Below are 18,921 nucleotides of genomic sequence, written 5' to 3'. Positions count from 1 at the left end.
TATGAATTGACATCAGGAGACAGGGTCCTTCGGGAAAGAGTTATGAGGGACTTTCATACAACTTGAGTGCACAGGATATCGGGAGATGGGTCTCCACTCTCTTGAATTCCAGGTATGAAGATTGAGAGGAGTCCTGGGATTGGATAAGGGAGAGGCTTTCTTTGTAAGTCTTATTGATTTGGAGCAGACAATTAATAAAAGAAGGCAGAAGCAAACAGGTCCTGTGGCGAGCTTTGCCGGATGTGGCTGGATCACTCTCCTCAGTAGCTCAGCTTCAGATCGATGCCAGGCTCTGTAATTTATTTATGAAATTATATAGCCCTTCCTCTAGTAACATTTTACTTTTATTTTATTTCATCTTCCAGTTCCCTACCGTGGACGCAGGAGTTATTTCCTCATAGGAAGCCGCCTTTTGACACTTATTCATATAAATGGAAGAGCGGATGGGGGAAAATAGCCATAGTGTATGGTAGACATTTAGACCCAGAACGATGTGATTATAGTTTAAAGGTTTACATTCCATTGAATCCACTTCCTAGAAACCTGGCAAGTTAACCCTTGTGGGCACGGTTTTATCCCTCGGCAGAACCAGTAATGACAATCCACAGAGTCCTTTAGGATCACCCGTCTACGGGAATGGAATGTGTTCCTCTTAGTCTCTGCACACATGAGTTAATTTCTGTGTGTCCTTTCTTTCTTATAGCACATCCTGGCTCATGTTTCCATAGCTCAGAACCTCTGTGTATTAACAAGCATCCTAGAGAGATTTCTCTCCAAAGGGTAACAGTGTCAACCGACCTCTCTTAGAGAATGTCTGTCAACACAAAGTAGGGTATGCTTTCCTCAGGAGGTTGTTCCCCTTGCCTGATCATAGTGATGCCACATCTGGATGTATCCTCACATGAAATCATCCCTTAGGGAGTTTTCTGGGTTGGAGAGAGGCCATTGTTACTCATTTCAATCTGAGATCTTTCACTGAAGCAGTGTCGTGACTAAGAGAAGGCAGGTAGACCTTTAGACCTCTCCCCTTTGTGAGTTATTCATGTTCAAACCTCAGTGTCACCTGAGTCTTTTCTATCAGCTCTGTGCTTAGTCATTTGGCAAATCTATCATTCTGTTATTTAATCTTATTTCCATCATCTGGATTTGTTTCCATTCTTGGACTCCTGTCTTGGTCTTCTGGTTGGGATGCCATACTTAACAGGAGTTCTGCCCTCTGATCCCCATTTTTTGGGGGTGGTAGAACAGTAGAATTTGGTTTTACTTCAGGTCCCTGGTGTATCTAGGCCACCCGAGCAGTGTCAGGTGTGGGTTCCATCTTATGGAGTAGACTTAAGTCAAGTCAGATATTGGTTGGTGACTTCCATAAGCTTTGGGCCACCATTGCATTAGCGTACCTTGAAGACAGGACACCCTTCTTGATCCAAGGGTTTGTGTCTGAGTGAGTATTTATGTTTCTGAAAGACATTACCTTTCAAAATAATTTAAAATATTTTAATTTTATTTTATGTGCATCAGTGTTTGGCCTGCACATATATTTTTTTTTCATTATTTGTTACATGTATATATGTATATGTATGTGTATATACATTTATATTCCTAGATGTAACCTGCTCAGCTGTATAATGATTCTGGTATGTGTATGTCTTAAGGGCTGACTATATGACATTAGGTAACCAGTCAGTGTCTTGTTCCTTAGGGATGTTCAATACTCAGTTCAAAGCATTGCTTAGCTGCCTGTGGTTCTTGGCATGAGATTGAGGCTTCTTGGGCTTTCCTGCATTGACGTTGACATGTCTCTTGGTTTCTTCTTTGCTCGGCTCATGTTTGGACAGTCATGTGTTTACATTTTGAAGGAGGGTTTATTTGTGAGACATAAAAAAAGTCAGAACAGAATATGTCTCAGGTACTTTACATGAGAAAATAGTCAATAATGATAACGTATCTTTGCAAGCATAAACCCTAAGGTATGCCAGTGGCTGTGAATAATGGCCATGAGTAGGAAAACCACGTTCATGAAGAAATAGGCCATAAACCAAAATGTGTAAATGCCTGTCACTGTGGTTGGTAATTGTGGACACCCAGTTTTATAAGTGTGGGGTTCTGAGGCCTAGTCTTTAATAAGCTCAATCAAAAACAGCAGAGGGTCAACACTTGCTTTCTCTGTTTCCTGAACATTCAAGATCTCAAGAAATATTTTTCTTTCCCAAATACAGATGCAGAGAAAGGATAGCTCTTCATTTATTCTGCAACTTTCACTGTACTTGTATATAAACATGTGCTTACACACAGCGTCAACATTATGATAATGAACTTTCACAGATTTAGCAAATTTAGCAAAAAAACAATTGATAAATTATGCTGAAAAATTAAGTGGGGAAAAAACTTTTAAAGAGTTTAGTGCCTACCAAGCATGGGGACATTTTGTCTCAGGACCGTAAGTGAGCTGGCCCTTGTAGGGCCTGCTGAGAACTAAGTCAGTTCTTAAAATGAGGTGAGAATTATGCTGTGTTGCAGGAAGTTACCAGGTGCAAGAAACCCAATGCTATCAGGTAGAAGTTGCTTTATCTTTCTCTTCAATGTTTTCATGCAGACAACTATTTGGATGCAATGTCCAAATACAAAGATGTGCCATTGTAATGAAGAATGAAAGCCATATGAACTAGAACCAGCTAAAGAGATAGATTTACAGGTCTTCTAGGTACTCCATCTTGGAAGCACCTGCTTCTAAAATAATAAGACTTACTCTTCCCAAGTTGAATTGAAGCAAAGCCAAAAATATTAGTAGCAAATAGGGAACTACAGAGATTATAAAGTAGGTTTGAAACAAAGACTAAATCTAGAATGGACAAATACAGCAATTTAAGTCTGATTTCAATAGGCAGATATAAAAGGATTCAGAAACAACCAAACAGGTAATAGAGAAAGTGAGAAATAGGGCAAAAGACATAGAGGCAACATTGAAAATGTCTTATGTATTTAATTGGAGATTTTCAAAGAGAGAGAAGTGGGAAATTGTTTCTTGAACAGGTAATAGCTGAATATTTTTTGCAGAACTGAGGAAAAATATCAATGCAGACTTTCAAAAGGCTTACAGACTCTTAGTGCCTACCAAGCATGGGGACACTTAGGGTTAGGGTTAGGGTTACTTTTGTTGTGACAAAACACCATGACCAAAAAGCAAGTTGAAGAAGAAAGGGTTTATTTTTGGCTTACATTTCAACATTGGTGCCCATCATTAAAGGAAGTCAGGACAGGATCCCAAACAGCGCAGGAACCTGGAGGCAGGGTCTCACTCAGTGAGGTGCTGCTTACTGGCTTGCTTTCCATGGCTTGTTCAGTCTGATATATTATAGAGTCCTGGACCACCAACCCAGGGATGGAACCACTCACAATGGGCTGGGCCTTTCCCCATCAATCACTGATTAAGAAAATGCCCGACAGCCTTGCTTACAGCTGTCTCTTATAGAGGCATTTTTGCAACTAAGCTTCCTTTTATAATAAGTGACGTAAGGCAGATCAAGTGTTACATGCATCCACAGAAGGGCTAGTAACCTCCATTTTTATGTTAAAAACCCAGCTTTGTTGTAGAGTTAAATAAAATGATGTGTGTCTGGTGACAAAGACTAAACCTGGAGTTAATAGCAAAAGGATTCTGAATACATACTGACCAAAAATTAATTTAAGATCAAATGTCTAAGTGTCTTAGTTAAGGTTTTTATTGCTGTGAGGAATCACCATGGCTGTGACAACTCTTATAAAGGACAACATTTAACCAGGGCTAGCTTACAGGTTCAGAGGGTCACTCCATTATCATCGTGGTAGGTGACATGCAGGCTGACAGTGCTGGAGAAGGAGCCGAGCATCCTACATCTTGATGTACAGGTAGCAGGAAGAGAACTGAGGCACATTTCCTCCGACAGCACACGACCTGTCCCAGCCAGGCCACACCTCGTAATAGTGTTATTTCTTTTAAACCGACACAGTAAGGACTTCTGGGTGTTTCTAGCACTACTTACCTTACTCAAGACATGACTTCACCCCAGCTTTGGTTCTGAGCTCACCATATGTGCACACACCTTCACGCCACACAGTGCTATGGCCACAGATGATGCCTGCAACACCTTGACTCAGATATGAAACAGTTCTATGGTGTAGATTCCAGCACATACCAAACTTACCACTTCTTGGGAAACGTAATGGTTTAAATACAGAAAACAAAGACCTACTGTTTTCCTTCCATCATCCCTCAACATTTAAATATCAAATTAGTATATTGTTGGATTGAACTACATTAAACAAATGAGCACACCAGTTCATTAGTAATACATTTATTTTATCTTATGATTGGTAAAATTACACATATGTTAAAGAACTCTTTTAAAGTTTTTTTAATGATTTATTATCAGTAAATATTTGATTTGTATGCCTATTTTTATATACTATATTCCTGTATCATGCAAACACTTCTTCATTAAGATAGAGTCATTAGTGGAAAACAATTTAAGATGCTCTGTGCTGAGGGGACATGCCTAGCACCTGGTGTGGCTCATACATTGTAGGTGCTCACTCATGTACCAAGTAGTCTTGCAGGTGGCTCTACTCCACAATGCTTGTAATCTGTTAAAAGTCTGAACAGATTCAAGCAATGGAAAGTGTGACCTTGTCCCTACACCTGCCCTGGCAGCTCCTGCTCACACTTTAAACTGAAAGTAGCAACCAATGCTCTATTTAAAGTGCCGTCGAAAATGGTACTCAAGTGTCTAACAAAGCTATTTCCCTGATGTGGGCAAGGTATTTATGGAGAGGTTGTTTTTCCTTTGGATAGAGGCCTTTATAACCAGAAGCCATTATATGACACCTGTATAGATATCAAAAGAAAAACAACAGGAAAAAAGAAAAAGAAAAAGAAAAAAACCTACCAAACTACTAGTTACCTCCAGATCTATCAAGACAAAAGAAAAAAAAATTTCCCCAGTTATTTTCTCCGTCAGGCCAAGTCTCTCCCTTCAGCATCCAAGGATCACAAAATATGACCTGAGGGCAGGAAAGCTGAAGTAAGAATTGTCCAGTGCAGAAAGAATAATTGCAATTTCGCCATTAGCATTCCAGGACTGTCTCTCTCTGGGTTTGTTGCACCACCTCGGCTTGACAGCTTAATGGCTTGCGGGACAAGGAACATTTTAGCACAGTCAGTTGCTAGTCTGTGGGGAGGGGGAGACTGTGGAGAGCATGAGGTAGAAGTCCCTATAGAGGGGGTGGCTTTGCCTGGGAACAGAGCTGTTAAGTCAGGAGAAATGGTCACCAACTTCATCAGAGCTGTAGGTCATCAATGCTTCAGGAGAAGGGTGATTTGTGTGTGTGTGTGCCTCTAAGTGCTGTTGTGACTGCCTCCCTCTGGTCCTCTGTCTGGACAACTTTACTTTGGGCATCCTTTGAAATAAAGCTTTATTGCTTCTACTGATTAAATCTCCCCCTGCACTGTTGACTCACAGAAAATGTTACCTTCTGAACAGTACTCAAATTCAGCCTTCTTCTTGCCTCCCTTGCCCTACTTTGAGTCATAAATAATAATGGTTGCAAAGTTTTAAAGAGATGCCTACTCTACCCATTCTTTTGACCCAACGTCAGTTTCCTGTAGGTGCTTTTGGATAACATGGGGACTCCTGAAGGCCCATAACACTGGGATATGTTTATGTACTCCTATGGGATTGGACATCTGGCCTAGGTTGGCAGAAAGACAAGGGAACATATTGGGTGGAACCTAACAATGGCACCCAAAGTAGGAATTCTGCTGAGTACAGCAGGAATGTGTCTAATGACATTTGTCATTCCTCCCTGATATTATTGTGATTTGTTCACTGCAGGGTGGCCTATGGCATAGGGTTCTGCTTTGTTTGTCAACTCTGGATGGTCAAGATTTTAATGGAGGTGCTGGAAGTGTTCTTTATGATTGAGAGCCATTTTGCACCATCTGCAGGCGGAAGAGGATGCTCTGACTTATTGTATCCTAAAAGCCATGTACACCCAGCCAGTTCCTGACACTTCTAAGTGTTTCTAAAGACCCATAGCAGAGAGGACTTGGTCCTGGCTGAGAACTCTTGGAATCAGAGAGGAAGAAGAGCATGGCTGAGCCAGGTATGGTGACTCATACCTGTCATCTCAGTGCTACAGAGACTGGGCAGAAGGATTGCTATGGGTTCAAGGCCAGCCTCTGCTACAGACTGAGACCTAGTTCACAAGACCAGAAAAACAAAACAAAGAACAAAGGAGAGAATGGTCGACACCAGTCTGTTGTTGGAATCTCCAACGCAATCCAGTTTTGATTATAAGTGATCAGCCTAGATTGGGCAGATCTAACACTATACTAACTTATTCCCCAGCTATAAGACCCCTTGCTACTTGTGGTTTCTCCTGGCCATGTGGTTCTGATCATCATGGCTTTCTCCTCCACTTCTTCACTCCTCTCTCCTTCCCCTCTTGTCTTCTTTTCCTTTCCACCTGCCCTCACTCTCAACCTCCAGTCCCACCTTTCCCCTCCACAGGCACTGGCCTTTATTGACCAGTTAAAATGGGGAGAAGGTTCACATGAGATCACCTGAGCATGTGATCACTGCTCCTCAGGGGCAACCCCTCTTGAGGAAGCAGAATTAACGTCAGAATCCAAAAATCATCAGGACAACCCACAACACCCACTGGTCTTCTTCCTTGGGACATGGGCTATTCGGATATATTTGAGAGCTCAGTGACCTTGAACAATTCACTTCCAAACTTCTAGGATCCTTCCCTAGGAGTGGAATAATCTCTCAGATTTGTTAAGAAGATGAATCTAGCAAAAATTTATACAAATATGCAGGGTCCTTTCTACTGTTTGTAACCAACCACACAAGGAAGCAGCCGCCATCATTAGACCAATTTCAAGTTGGCAAAATTGCTTTGAGATTTACCTTAATGTGTAGTCTTAGTTAAGGTTTCGATCGCTGTGAAGAGACACTATGATCAGAGCATCTCTTGTAAAGGAAAACATTTAATTGGGGCTGGCTTACAGTTTCAGAACTTTAGTCCATGATCATCATGGCAGGAAGCATGGTGGCGAGCAGGCAGACGCAGTACCGGAGAAGGAACAGAGAGTTCTACATCTTGAAACACGGGCAGCAGGAAAAGAACTGTGAGCCACTGAGCCTGGGCTTGAGCATCTGAAACCACAAAGCTCAACATCACAGTAACACACTTCCTCCAACAAGGCCACACCTCTAATAGTACCACTCCCTATGGCCAAGCATTCAAACACTCGAGTATGTGGGGACAGTCCTATTCAAACTACCACACATGTTAATTAAAGATATACATCAAGCTGACCACTTCAGTCAGTGGTTCTTAAACTTGGGTATGCTTCAGTTTCCTTGTAGACTTGAGAGATTCAGACTGCTGGAACTTGTGTCCAGAATTCCTGACTCTGAAAAGCTTAGTGGGTCTGAGAGGGTGCAGTCCTAATCAACTCTCAGACATGGCTGCTCTGCACATGTTGAGAACCACTGATTCGAGCTTTGCAATGCATGAATCCCAGTAATTTGCCATCCACGTCCCTCTCCCCTGCACACACAACCCCATAGATTTGTGTGGCCTTAGATGGGCTGCAGGGCCTATGACTGGTAAGCAGCTGGGCTGTAGAGTTGATCTACTGGGACTCCTGGATCCCTCAGGCCCAGAATGTAGGAGGTGAGGCCTCAGTAGGCACTAATGAGGCCCTTGAGCCTTGTAGCAGAAGAGAGATGGGCAGGCTGGCTTGCGAGTAGCAGCTACAGGGAAACAGATAGGAGCTAGGGAGGTTGGAAGGTCATACAAGATGTGGATCATTATAGGACCAGATAACTGCACTCAGAACATACAACTATTTCTGTGATATTTGTGGTTGTTGACACTAGCAGCTTTGTATTCTCTTCAGCAAGATGTCATAGCTTCAGCTGTCAACTTGACACACCTGGGAAGAGGAAACTTCAGTTGAAGAACTGTCTCCATCATTGAAGGGGCCAGCCCTGTGTGTGTGGCAGCATCCCTAGGCTCGTGGGCCTGAGCTGTATAAGAAAGGTAGCTTGAACAAGCCAGGAAGAGCAAACCAATAAGCAGCGTTCCTTCATGGTGTCTGCTTCGGTTTCTTTCTTGGCTTTCTTTGATGATGGACTGTAACCTATAAGCCAGATAAACCCTTTCCTCCTCACGTTCCTTTTTTATTAAACAATTTAAATATCTTAAATTATTTGAGAATTTCACATATGAGTACTGTAGTTGCATTATTTCCTTCTCTTGCTTTCTCCCCTCCAACTCTTCCTGTATCTTCCCACTTCCTCCTGAATTCATGACCTTCTCTTTAGTGATTATCGGAAACACACATGTAGGTATGAATACGTTCTGCTGGGTTCATAGAGTGTTGCTTGCAGGTGTGTGTGTGTCAAGGTGCTATTGGTCAAGGTTTATCACATCAAGAGAGACACAAACTGGAACACAAGGTCAGCAGGAGCAAAGAGGAAGCAAGGAAAGATTTTCATTCAGCCATGCTTAGACTAGAGTGTGAGGAAGGGAGTTACTTGTCTCAAGAGTCACTTGTTAGGGTGACAACAGGAACCAAGCAAGGTTCAAGAAGGGAAGCAAACAATGGCCAGCCCTGCTGCCAACACCTCCTGTGCATGCCCTGGCAGCTCCCCACCATACCCAGAGACGCTTCCAGTGCTAGCACTAGACCTACTACCTGCAGTTGTTAATGGCTTACTAAATGTACTAGGGGTTATGCACTCCACACTTATTGGAGTTGTAGGGATGGGTCCTGTTTTCAAAATTTGTTGTATAGATCAAGAATATAAGTTTGAGAGATTTAGAGATGGGCTCAGATTCATACAATGAGCAAAGGCCAGCCAGGCCAGCAAAGCCTTAGGAAAACTCCAGGCCTGTAATCCATTTACTCCAGTGTTTACATAAAACTCTGGCTCCTGCTTGGCTTGAATCAAGGAAGAGCTTTTTTTTTGCCCTAGGGACACTGAAGTTGCATTCAATAGTCAGAAGCAACTATTCCCGGAGCCGAGCCATGTGTTGGCTTTAGATTAGTTCTGTCCAAGGCACTGTCCTTGAACCTGAGCTGAGTACAGAACTCTTGAGGCCTGAGTGCTTCCTCTAGGTGAGCACCCATTTCCTTTCTCTTTGAGCTGCTATGTGGGTCCTGATGTGGCTCTTGGATCCCAAGATGAAAGGCAGTGGCATCCTCCCCTCAACCAGGCCGGCAGAAGGCAGAAGCACCTTGGTGAGCCTGGCTTTTCCAAGCCTGCTGTCACACACGCCCCCTTTCCATGTGAGTGGTTGCTGGGGAGAGCTGGGGAAAGGGAAGGTGAGGACAGCAATGGTCTCTCCCTGGATGACCTAGAAGCAAGCAGCTTGCACTGGGGTGAGACCATCGATGTACGGTATCCCCGTAGAGGCAAAGCTCTTTGATGAAGGGTTTTCTCCTCTGATGGCTTGATAAATGATCCCTGGCTGTGGGAAGAGCTAAGCAGGTGGGCTGTGGTGGCCCCCACTGCCTGTGCACCTCCCCATGAAATTGACAATAGAGCTCATTGCTTGGAGGGGGTCTCAAGTCAGATAAAGACCTTTTCATTGGTTTTTTAGTTTGAGGCTCCCAGGCTTACTGGTGCTTTCCCTGTCATTATGGATTTGACCCCTTATTCCCAGAGGGCCTTTGGCTTCTATTTCCTTTTCGCTCTGTGCCTCTCTCTTTTCTATACAGCATGAATTCTGAGGAAATGCCTCCACCCTCTGCTGGGTCCTATAGCTATCCTATGCTATTTCGTCTCAAGGCATCGGAATCCTGTGTCTGGCCATCTGACCAAAGCAGGAAATCTCCAAGAATGCCTTTAAAGGGGTCTTGGGCAAGGGAAATGGCTCAGTTGGTAAAGTTCTTGCCTTGGATGAAGGAGAACCTGAGTTTGGATATCCAGAACATCTACAAGTCTCAGTGATGGCAAGAGACAGGCAAATCCCTGGCAATTACTCAGTGCCCTGCTATCCAAGTCCAAGTTCCATGCCTATGAGAGATCCAGTCTCAGACAAAAGGTGAGATGCCTGAGTAAAGGTGCCCAATGTTGTGCTTTGATGTCCACATGTCTATGTACATGTGTGTACATGCTTTCCTACATACACCTGTATACTCAGATATGAACATGTGAGAGCATTTGTGGACACAGACAGAAGGATGGACGGACACACACACACACACACACACACACACACACACACACACACCAATCTTGATTCACAACAATGAATACGTCCAAAGAATTAGAATATCTTCTCCCAAAGCTGCTTGGGATCCTAGGATCTTGGACTTGATAAACCCTACTGCTATTTTCTAGTAGCATCTGATTTTGGAGATGGCATAGAAGTCACTGCTGTTGTAGGGGCCTCTGGACAAGTTAATGTCTTGTGTTGACTGTGTGCTCACAGCCTGCCAGCCTCTCTCAGCAGCTAGCTGCCTCTCGTGTGGGGCCTCTGGGCCCATTTGCCCAAGGACCAGCAGCCTAATTAGTCTCCAGGTGTCTGCAGTCCCTGTAGGACAGTCTATATCTGGCAGGTTGACGCAGAGGAGAAGATGTGGTTTGCCGGGTGTGGGCCCTGCAGATGCTGTAGAAAGCCTTGTCCTGCAGTCACTTCTCTTTGATGGTCCTCCATTCATATCCTGGGTCTATTTGCTGAGGCCAGAGATACAGCTGTGGTGTGTGCAGAGATGATGGTAAGGATCCTTTAGACTTCCCTTCTGTAATCCAGTGTCTCCCTATGTCAATATTGGGTTAAAAAATAGGATCGTTAATCATACATACAAGAGGACAGAAGACAGCAGTGTAGTGGAGTAGTATAACAACAGTCCTTCCTGCTACCACAGCACTGCAGTTACGCTGAAAGCACTTTGTGAAGCTTTTGTACTTGTGATTGACTCATCGAAAGCCTCATGCAACATGCCCTAGAATAGCCTCATGTGACACCCGGGAGATCTGAGGCTCAGAGTGAAATTTGTCCAAGGACAGATGCCAAGTGTTTCTTCAACTTCTTCCCAGACTACTGTGAGAAATAGTAGAGAGGTGAGGTCAGAGATCCTGGGCTGAGCTTGAGTCTAGCTCTCTACTCTAAGTGACCCACCCTCTGTAACTCTCAGTTCCTTCCTCTGTCCAAGGGTTTAAATGGGACCTAGTCACTGTGGAGCCTGAGGTGAGGATAACTAAAGATAAAGGAGTCAAGTGTGCAGCCCAGGGTTTAGAGTGTGGACTGGCAAACGCTCAGCAGTTAGCTCTTGTTCTGTGGAGGAAGATGCTTTGGGTTCCAATCACAGCCAAGATGCCTTGCCTGGGGGGGGTCTGTAGACAGGACCAAGGGATCAAGCAGGAATGCAGGGACAAAGAGACCGAGGTTCTAGTTCTGTGGCGTACTAGCCTTTGGGCTTCCTAGGTGAACTGGTAGGACATGGCATAAGGAAATGGTTGCCATTTCGGTAAGCGAGGCTTGTGATTTGCTGACATATCAGGGGATCCCATCCCCCATGACCCCTGAAGTCAAAACTCTGCAGCTGGTGTGAGGAGGAAGGATGGTATGAGAAGGGATAAGTCTGTTGAATGGTCTCAGGCACCACAAGTCTCTACAAGGTCCTTGCTCTGCCGGTGCCCCCCTGAGGCCTACCAGCCAAATCTCAGTCTTCCTGTGCCCTGATGAACCAGGACAACCCTCAGCAGAGCAGGGATAGGGAACACGGTCCGTGGTGCTATAGAGATGAGCCTCCCCCCAGGAGGAGGCTGTATCTATAAGCACCTCAGGACCTAAGGGGAAGTCCATTCTCCAGGAAGGCAAGCCACATCTAGTTCTCAAAATAGCCTCCTGAATGATTTTGGTACCTTTTGAGAGAGACAAGTGTTGATTCACGTTGTGATTTGTTGATCCTGGCTGGGGCTTGTGGTGCAGATGATGAAGAGCTTGTGCTAGGAGCCAAGGGTGACCTCTTCATTTTCTTATTGATTAATAGTGTTTATGTTATTTAATTTTCTACTCACACTGCCCTTGTAGGGATCTCTTAAAGCCATTTGCTTGTTTTTAAAACCACGGGATGGTTGAGGTGGACTCACTCAATAAATCATAAATGGTCTTAATTAGCTGAGTTCCACTGTTGTATCTTATAAAATACTAGTGGCCAACCGAGAAGTGAGGACACTGGATCAGTCCCTCAGTCTCATGGTGCTGCCTACTCTCGGGTGTCTTTAGGGCACACATGACCCTGAGTATGTCAACCCAGCCAGGGTATAATTTTGTATCTGGACTCTTAGATATGGTTGCTTTCTTTCCCTTGAGATACAAGTGTATTTAAATAGAATACAGTTGTGTATTGTTTAATGATGGTGTATGTCCTGAGAAATGTGTCCTAAGGCAATTTTATCATTGTGCATGTGTTGCTGTGTATACTATAATCCCAAGGCTACACAATAGACATCAACTACTTCCCAAGGCTACACAATAGACATAAACTATTTTATGTGGTATCTTAATGTCATTAAGAGACATGGTGGACATTGGATAGCAAAGGCTGCTGCTGACAAACATGGCATGCTGTTTTACAGCCAACTCAACATTTAATAAGTAAAAGGAATACACACTAATAATAAAAAGTATAACGAACACATAAAACAGGAACACAGTGATATCAATATCAAGCCTTCTGTCTTGTGCATCACAGAGTCATGGGAATTTCTCAGCTCCATTTCCATTTTCATGACTCGTTGTCATCTGATAGCCTGTCATTGATGGACATGACTTTATGTGGGCCATGACTGCTCTTTTTCCCTACATCCTTTACTATGGACATCACTGTGTTAAGACATCAGTGCCATTCTACCCATTTGTCGCACAGGCAGGCTCTTCTCATGTTCGAGTCACAGTTCTCCCCTCGGCTGTCTCTCATCCCTTTCTTTCTGCCATGACTACATTTGATGTGTCCACACCAGTGGATGACACTCCCAGATGTGCACATTATGGCAAGGAACGTGGCTTCTGCATTGGGCTGTAGTAAGTGGGTACCAGGGATGGAGCTCGGCAGGAGCGCTTCCATCATTAGACCTCCTTAGGCAGCAGGTCTAATGATGGAAGTAGGTGGTAGGATATGGACTATGTAGCAGGTTGCTTGGGAGCCCTGGATCAGGGTAGGAAAGGATGGCACTGTTTATTGGATTTATTCTCATTTCTCTGCTCCAACCAAGAGAGAGAACAGTCCTCTATCTTTTCCTCCCTCTGCCAACCATTTTTATGTTTCACTAGGAACTCCTGTTCCCTGACATGCCTCAAGCTGCAGTATCCTTTTTCTTTTCTCCAGATAAGTGGAATAAGCCCATGAAAAGGCAGCCATTTTTATTCCCCAGTCCACTTTTCTCCAGCCCCTCCCCCACCTCAAGGGATATTTTTCAATTTCTTTTTCTTTGTTGCCTGGATAGTTTCTCAAACAAACAAACAAACAAACAAAACAAAACAAAACACTGAACCCCTTATTTTGTTCTACTAAACAGTAGGGCACTGTGCTGAGGGAAGTGAGCTCCAGACTTCTGGCCTTATTCAAGGTTATGGGTTTGTGTGTCCTGGTGGTGCCTAGGCAGGCTTCGAGCAAAGGACCAGACAGTGGCAGTCAATGGGGGAAGGGCTATTGAACACTCTGAGTCTACAGCCTGTGTGCTGAGAAGTTGGCAGCCTCTACCAAGTCCAATTCCCTGTGGTAGACCAGTTGTTGCAGTTGTTGCAGCTTCATGGGCTAGCAGCACAAAGGAGAACAGATACCCTGAGTGTCTAATAAGAGAAAAAAATGGTTTTCTTGTGGAGCCAACTTTTTTTTTTCTTTTAGTTTTGTTTTTGTTAAAAGTAAACACGGGGGACTCCTGGTTTAAAAGGGATCTTTGAATTACTGGAAGATGTTTGGGGCTGGAATGCTGGAATGAGACCAACCTCTGTGGATTTGGGGGAACCCTTTGAAGAGAGGATGTCTGGAGACAAGCTAAATCCGTGCATGCCAAAGCTTTACACCCATCTAATTCCTAAATTCATGTCCTGCCCCAGCAGTTAGCTCCCTTCCTCTGGGGTTCCAAGCACTGTAAGGGTACTCTAGGGGACAATTTAAAGTCATCCAACACTGATCATTTGTGCTTCTCGCTGTGGTTGGGCACTTACACTGCTCTGTGCACTGGGCTAAAATTAGAAGTACTGCTTCTCCTCTGTGGGGTTTCCTTGGCTAATGGAAGTGGACCCAAACCAGATATAAACATTTCTGCAAACGCCAAGTAGGCAGTGATGAAGAGCAATGCTTGTGCCTTTTGCCTTATTAAGGGAAGGGCAGACTCCTTGGGCTTAGAAGTCAGGAATGCACTGTGGTGGTGGCTACCAGTTCTGTGAATTGCCCTATTTAACTTTACTCTTTACTACAACTGGGAAGGTGCGTTTCCTCACCATTTCCTTCTTATGGATCAGGAACCTGAATCATAGAGAGAAAGTCAATTTCACAGGCTAAAATCCTTAAGACTAGAGACAGAGAAGGAACAAGAAGAAAGGAATCCCAAGCAAAGAAGAAAAATATACGTCCTGAAAGCTAGAGGGCCTAGGATGTCACTGATCTATGGAGTGTCATTTTATTGGAGGCCATATTTGAATAGGTCATCTGTCCCTCTCTCTATAGGTGGCAGGGGTCATCTGAGTCTCTTATATGCGAAGGTGTTATCATCAGATAGCCTTTTGGAAAGAGTGGACTCTGGAGATGCCAAGATCGTTGAGAGCTGACTTCTACAGAGTGTTACAGGTGTGCTACATGTACGGGGGAGCAGGGACGTGCATGATATGATGTTAATTTGGACAATGTAGAGAAGACATTTTCCTTCATTGGTAAGAGGCAATAGACTTCCAAAGAATAAAGAAAAGCAGTCCACATTCCAGTTCCTCCAACTCTTGACCCACGAGAGAGCCTCTAGGCATTACCATCTCAGCCTCTTCTGTCTCTTTACCCAATTTCTTTGGCAAGAATGCCAGTTATCTTGTAGATTGTTCTCATGCCAATTTGCTAGCATGGGTAAACATCTTTAATGCCTTCATTTATTGACTTGAGGGGCAAAGTTGGCACGTAGGAGCATCTAGCTGGATGAAGCTTTATAGCAGAAAGTGCCCCAAGTGCCCCGGCCTCAGGCTCTCAGTCCCATCTCACTCCACTTGTTCTTCTGTGCTGTGCGGTCTGAGCATTTTGAGTTTCTGCCTCTGCAAAAGGGTTCTCTGTATTAGTGGGCTCCCAAAGTGTGGTCCTGGCTCCCCATCCCAGGATTAGCTGAGAACTTGATAGAAATTCCAAATCATTTCCTACTGTGGCTGTGTGGTTTTGACAGTCACATGACAGTATTCAAGGGTTGCAGTTTTCATTTCTTCAAAGGAATAATGACACCAAGCAGGTCTTTATGTGACTGCAGGACACTGGTGCATCTTCTTTGGACCAGTATCTCTTGAAGTCGCTTGCCCACTTTTATTTGCCTTTGTGCTTTTGTTGTTAAGTTGTAAGAATTCTTTACATGTCCTGGCTTCTGCTTCTTGATCAGTTATTTGATTTGCAAATATTTTTTCTCACTTTGTAGGTTTTCTATGGGTATTTCAAGGTCCAGTATTATTGAGATATATGACTTTATAGTTAGCTGCATTATTAAATAATGAACTTTAATAGATTTGCTCAGCATCACAGTCAACTCCTTAATGTTTCCTCATGGTTTGGGTAATTCCTCCATCATGCTTCTTCTCTCTGTACTGATTACAAACAACACTGGGAGGGCCCTGCAGTTGTCACTGGAGCATAATGGGACATATCTAGTCGGAAACTCAGAAGACCAGGTCTCCTGTGCCCTGACTCAAGGCTAGCAAATGTGGGATTGTGAAATCTCTTGGTTTCCCCGGGCCTGTGTTCTCATCTACACAGGACAGGACTTGGCTATCACAGCTTCCCATCCACTCTCGCTGAGTGGTAGAATATTTCACACGAAGAGCATTTTAAAAAATATGCTGCTATCCCCTGCAGACCACTTAAATCAGAGTCTCTAGCAAAGGGATCCTATTACCTGTATCTCTTTAAATTCCTACACCCCATGCATCTGATGATTTCCAGCACAAGCTTTGAATCCCAAAGCCCACACTTTATACATTATATTATATACTTCATATTGATTTTATTTCAATCTCTGAAAAAATAGGAAAGGAAGATGTCCCCTTCTCAGGGCAGCAAATGAATTTATAGGTTCCATATTCACAGATTCAATCAAATCCACATTAAAATGTTTAAAAAGTCGTCTGGACTGAATATGTATAGACACATGTGTCACAGTTGCTTAAACATTACAGTGTAAAAATGATCGACATAGTGTTTACATTGCAGTAGGTATTGTAAGCAATCTAAAGATGAGGTCAAGCATGCAAGAGATTGCGAGTATGTTATGTGCAAATGCTGTGCTACTTTGTATAAGGCACTTGAGCATCTCTGGATTTTGGTATGGGGCAGGGATCCTGCTGCCAAGTCTCTGCATGTGAGATTGCAGGTGACTTGAGTAGATACAAGGTAACAGTGGGGACAGGAAAGTAGCATATATTTTCTGCTGTTTCATTAAACTTCTGGTACAGTGAAAGCTAGTCACTGGTGCTGGTGGCATTATCATTCATCAGGGTCTGTCTCTATTAGTGTTCCCAGAGTAGAACAGATTTCCAGAACCAATTCACTCAAATTTAAGATTCTGATGGTATTTAAGGAAGAATTCTTGATTATCCACTGTGGTGTGTCTTTTCTTATCAAATCAATGAAAGAATGGGAGTTTATCCTTTTAGACCCCTCCACAATCTTCATGTGAACATGATATCTGATTTGTACATCTGTAGCCCAAAGACTTCCCAAGAGACCCAGTGTGGTGTTCTCAGCTGCTGCCAGAACCAATGGCAACGAGAATATAGGAACCCGCAGAAAGGGTCGCTACAGGATTTGGTCATTGCCAGCACCATCACTCTGCTCAGCCATTGTAGGCAGATCATTGGCATCACTCCTGGGGGTCACAGAAGTCTCCAGCAGTGCCAGACACCACAGGCAGGTAGACAGTTTAGGGAGAAACCCACTTTCTTTGTCTAAAGGGTAACAGCTGAAAGTCTCTGAAGTCTCCTGCAGGCTTCCAATTACACCCAGGTTAGGGTTCTATGAGTGCTCTTAAACTGTCAAGGAGAAAGAGACCATTAAGGCTGGCTATATCCAGCCATGATTAGTGGACCGAGATGCACATCACAGGCTTATTCCAACTGTGTTTGAACAACTCTTTGGATGTGGTCCTCTAGAGGATAAACACTTAAATAAAGCTGGAAAGATACTAGCAGGGGGGCGGGGTGAGCACTGGTAGATGGTTGCCTGGCAGAGCATGAGATCAGAAGCAGAGATTGCTTGTCTTTAAGAGGAATGTCACCCACTGGATGAAGCCTGACAAACCATTGCTATCACTCAGACTATACCTCTCTGATGAGCCAGTTACCACAGTGTTCTCTCTCTCTGTCTCTGTCTCTCTGTCTCTGTCTCTCTGTCTCTCTCTCTGTCTCTGTCTCTGTCTCTGTCTCTGTCTCTGTCTCTCTCTCTCTCTTTCTCTCTCTCAATGCTGGAAGCTGGAACCCAAGCACTTCTTGTCACTTGCTCTGCACTTCAGGGCACCACCTTAAGCTTGTTAACACAGTCTGTGTAGCCCACTGTCTCCCTTACAACCTTCTTGAGTTACATTGTTGTGCTGAGGATAAAGTCTTGTCACCCTGACTGGACTCTCGTTCCCTACTCTTTCTGAAGCAATTTGGGGTGCCTTGTAAGGTGACTTGTGCTGATATCTGGAGCTTCCACATGGATGTCTTGATTGTGACTAAATTAGCTCTCAGAAGGCCACCTTATCTCCCTGGTCCAGAGGCTTTCTTTCTCTAGCCTGTGTGTGCAGGTTCCACCTTCCAGGGCCGTTTGAAGATGTTCAGATGGGGTCAGGTGGATGTTCCCATAGATGTTGACTCTGCTACCCAGGCAATATGCTGGCAGGTGGGGTGTGAAGTTGGTTTGGGTGAATACAAATATAACAAAATATGATTGGGTATCAATTCAAGCGGAAGTACAGGCCATTGGTTGGTTGCCTCATCGATTTTCACAGGTTGAGCGTTTGCCTCATTGATTTTTTTTTTTTTTCTGTAAAATGAATCTTGTTCATCTGCTCTCTGGAGATTGCCTCATTTCTTTTTCTTTCCTTGTACCCGCTTGGCACTTTACTACATTGGATTGCTCTTACTTACTATCAATGCCAATCAGCTCTTTCTTAGGAGAATCTCTGTGACCTTAAAAAAGATCTTTAACCTTTCTGAGCCTTGTTTTCCTTATCTACTAAATGGAGGTAGTAATTTCTATCTAGTCTGTCTAGAAGCTCAGTCAGTTACCAGAAAGAATAGTTAGTGCCTGGTAGGTGGTAAGATTTGGTCAGTAAGAGAATTATCACCTTGGACATACATTAATATAAGGCTCAGAGCTTAGGCTCTACAATGGGGAAAGGAGTTCCACTTGAGGGGTGCTAAGATCCCACAACCTGGACCCTTGTCTAAAGATTGAGACACCCACGGTCTTGGCCATGTTGCTTTCAAGTGAAGGGATACATCTTCATGGTAATGCTCAGCCAGTGTGTTGACAATTGTCCATTGATATCTGATAGCACACCTCAAATAGGCATCTTTTTTTTAAATTTTTAATATTTTTATTACATATTTTCCTCAGTTACATTTCCAATGCTATCCCAAAAGTCCCCCATAGCGCCCCCCACTTCCCTACCCACCCATTCCCATTCTTTT

At 43.8% G+C, this 18,921-nt stretch overlaps 1 protein-coding gene across 3 annotated transcripts in view; it reads left to right on the top strand.

Annotated features, from left to right (window-relative positions):
* Positions 1–18,921, top strand: part of Plxna4 (plexin A4) — a 452,006-nt gene that overhangs the window by 35,024 nt on the left and 398,061 nt on the right. Inside the window, exon 2 of one of the 3 annotated variants that reach the window (XM_029478188.1) lies at positions 14,735–14,854. The exons of the other annotated variants lie outside the window; for them this stretch is intronic. The gene's annotated coding sequence lies outside the window, so the exon portion shown is untranslated. The remainder of the gene's footprint in view (positions 1–14,734; positions 14,855–18,921) is intronic. 3 annotated transcript variants of the gene reach the window in all.

The sequence above is a fragment of the Mus caroli genome, chromosome 6, assembly GCF_900094665.2.
Source record: "Mus caroli chromosome 6, CAROLI_EIJ_v1.1, whole genome shotgun sequence".
Lineage (NCBI taxonomy): Eukaryota > Metazoa > Chordata > Mammalia > Rodentia > Muridae > Mus > Mus caroli.
The sequence above is the reverse complement of the archived record's forward strand: the minus strand, read 5'-3'. Positions and strand labels throughout refer to the sequence as shown.